This window comes from Molossus molossus, unplaced genomic scaffold, assembly GCF_014108415.1.
Source record: "Molossus molossus isolate mMolMol1 unplaced genomic scaffold, mMolMol1.p scaffold_m16_p_3, whole genome shotgun sequence".
Taxonomy (NCBI): Eukaryota; Metazoa; Chordata; class Mammalia; order Chiroptera; family Molossidae; genus Molossus; species Molossus molossus.
The window spans coordinates 26,600,951-26,604,571 of NW_023425366.1; the positions used below are offsets into that span (position 1 = coordinate 26,600,951).

Sequence of the window (3,621 nt, forward strand, 5' to 3'; positions counted from 1 at the left end):
TCTTTGAGACCACATGGAGGGACCTAGAGAGTATTATGCTAAGCAAAATAAGCTAGTCAAGAGAAAGACAAGTACCACATGATCTCACTTATTTGTGGAACATAATGAACAAAATAAGCTGTCTACCAAAAGAGATCCAGAATCATGGAAGTAGGGAACAGACTGACAAACCTCAAAGGGATGGGGGGTGGGAAGAGATAAACCAAAGAACTTATATGCATATATGCACAACCAATCAACACATACACTAGGCTGGGGAAGGCAGGAGGAAAGAGGGAGTGGGAAGGAAGAAATCAATGGGGTAAAAAGGGGACATCTGTAATACTTTCAACAATAGAAAAAGCCAAAAAAGTAAATCTTATTTCCTCCTCTTCCTAGCCCCCCATTTTCCACTCCTCATTGTTTTCTGATTATTCTTCTTTTAATTTTTTCTTCTGTCCTCAAAGTGAAAGGTACAAGACATGCTAGGATGGAGAGAATATGTCCACGGTCATGTTTGGATGAGGCTGAGGAAGAATAGGGTTTTTCCTTCTCCCCAATTTCTGCCCCCCCATTCTGGGTTGAAACATTCTTCATCTCATGCCCTTTAAATCATTCAGCCTTATTTTCCCCAAAGTGTTTTTGGGTTAAGCAATACCTGATGTTCTCCTGGTCTCCCTCACCACCTACAAGAGTGCCTTATATTTCCTTTACTGCCTTATGGCAGTGGGGAGAGAACCTGGTTAGACAGCCGATAAAAAAACAAAAACCAAAACAAACCAAATAACTCGGTCTCCCGCGTCCCTCCCTCCTTCAACACGGCTGCCGCCGAGGAAGACGAGCGACCGCTGCCGCGGCTCCTGGACTGTTCGACACCAGCCAACGGCTTCTGGATGAAGTGGAAGCAGCGGCTGAACCCACGGCCTCCCGGGCGATCCAGGAGAAGGTGTCGAAAGGGCTCCACGTCCTGAAGCAGGCTTCCGAAATGTTAACGCAGCTCCACTTGTTCAGCCGAAATGAAGACTTGGAAGAGATTGCTTCCACGACCTGAAGTACCTGATGGTGCCAGCATTTCGGGGAGCCCTCGCCATGAAACAAGTCAACCCCAGCAGGCGCCTAGGTCACTTACAGGAAGCTCGGGAGCACTTCCTGGACTACCTAACTCAGTGCCAACTCTATCATGTGGCAGAGTTTGAGTTGCCCCAAATCAAGAACAACTCAGCCGAAAATAACACTGCTAGTTCCTCCACGGCCTATCCTAGCCTCACTGCTATGGCAGCTCAAAGACAGGCTAAAATAGAGAGACACACGCAGAGGAAGGAGATGGAGGATAGGTTGTCTGAAATGAAATCTGCTGCGGAAGGTGGTCAGGCCGATGATGAGCGTGTTGGTGAGTATTACCTCCTTCGCCTTCGAAGGTGGATTTGTATCTGCTTGGAAGAGGTTGAGAGCATTGACCAGGAGATGAGCCTCCTGAGAGGAAAAGACTCTTCAAAAGAGGCATCAACTTCTCACTCCTCTCATCGGACCAGGCCTCCAATGAAACCCTTTATTCTCACTCAAGCCAAAGTATTTGGAGCTGGTTATCCAAGTCTGGCATCTATGACAGGGAATGACTGGTATGAACAACATGGGAAGATGGGAGCTTCACCGGATCAGGGAACAGCCAAGACACCACCAGAGATCAAAAGAGCAGCTCAGCAACAGGAAGAGCAGGAGCCAAAGGAGGATGAGGAGGATGAGCAAACGCTCCAGCGAGCTCGGGAGTGGGATGACTGGAAGGATACCCATCCTAGGGGCCATGGCAACTGCAAGAACATGGGTTAGTCTCCCCACAACAAGATGGGACTCCTAGGGTGCACGTCTTCCCCTCCCTGGGCTCCGGCTTCAGCTCTGTACCACGAAGACGCTGAATCTTGCTTTGCATTCAATAAAGTGTCAAGGAATTAAAAACAAACAAACAAAAACAAAAGAACCACAAATAATTTGCCCATAACATTAAAATCCTGTTAGTGAACAATGTCATTTTGGTAAAAAGTGTCACTTTAATTCAAGACAAACATAGTCCAGCTGTCAACACACAACTGCTGCCATTTCCTAATCCGGGAAATGAGAATCAGGAGGTTGTTTGGTAGAAAACAGCTTTATCAATACAAAGTTTAATACCACAACTATGGCTGTATTCTTCTATTCTAAAGCACAAATGGACTTTGTAAAAATGCTCAGGTAGCTGGAGGTAACATTTTGCAGAACTTTAATGGAATTCCTGAACTTGCTTTTCTCAGGGTAGTAAGTGGACTTGACCTCAGTGGAAGAGCTATTTAGAAACATATATGCAGGCTTCCTAGCTCTGCAAACACCAATGGGGAGAAATGGGGTAAATTAAAGGATTTATCTTCATGTGCCCCAGTGGCTGAAACAATGTCGCTCAACTTTTATGTCACTCACATAATGTGTATTAGAGTATGGAAATGACTTTAAATGACTCCCTGAATTTTGTTTTATATGGACAGCTTAAGGGTATGAGAACTTTTATGCTTGTAGACTTTAGAAGTGGTGGGGTTAATTCAAAATAAATTTATTAACTGCTGACAGCATGTCTAGCATCATCGGTGATTCTCAGAATATAAGTCTGAAGCCCTAGTCCCTTTCTCCAGTAAACTTATTACCAAATGTATTAGTTTCCTAGGGCTACAGTAACAAATTGACACACATTGGATGGTTACAACAATAGAATTTATTCTTTCACACTTCAGGAGACCAGAAGTCCAAAATCAAGTTTTCAGCAATGTTGGCCCCATCTTGAGGATCTGAGGAAGAAACTGTCCCTTGCTTCTCTCTCAGCTTTTGGTTACTGACAGCGATCCTTGGTGTTCCTTAGGTTGTAGATACATTACTCCAATCTCTGACTCCATATTGACATCACCATCTGTATCTCTGTGTCTTCTCTTCTTCTTAAAGGATACAAATCTTTGGATTTAGGGCCCACACAAAATCTAGGGTGATTTCATCTCCTGACTCTTAACTAATGACATCTGCAAATACCCTTTTTTTCAAATAAGGTTACATTCTGAAGTTCTGGGTGGGCATAAATTTGGCCAGGTAGACACCATTCAGCCCATTATACCAAGAAGATAGGTAAGAAAATGAAAGAAATAACCTAAACAGTACTTCTTAAAATGGAGCCCAAGGGCCAGTGGTAGTTTACAAAAATTTTTTATATATGTGCCCTCCACCACACTTTAAATTGCTTCAGTTCATGCTAAGAACACAATGATACCTTCCACACAGGAACAATTCATTTCTATGAATGCCAAGAGACCTAGCCCAAGAGAGAGCTGAGGTACAGGCCAGATTATTCACACATGGACTAATTACCACATGGATTTTCCAAATCACCAGAGAACTAATTCCCATACTTCCCCCAAATCCAGCCAATGATATTGTTCTCTGAATCTTCTGCCCATTGGAAATAATTAATAGTCTACCATCAGCAAAATCTCATATTTTTAATCTCTTCTCTGCACAATTTTTGGCTTTCTTTATCCAACTGAAACTCATTCCCTGTGAACTTTGATTCCCCTATAAACTACTCATATGGTGTTCTTTTTCTTAATACATACCCTGTACCACATGGCCTGG

At 43.4% G+C, this 3,621-nt stretch overlaps 1 pseudogene; it reads left to right on the forward strand.

Moving 5' to 3' along the window:
• The first annotated feature begins 755 nt into the window (after window positions 1-755).
• LOC118641599 lies at window positions 756-1,806 on the forward strand (annotated as a pseudogene).
• The last annotated feature ends 1,815 nt before the right edge of the window (window positions 1,807-3,621 follow it).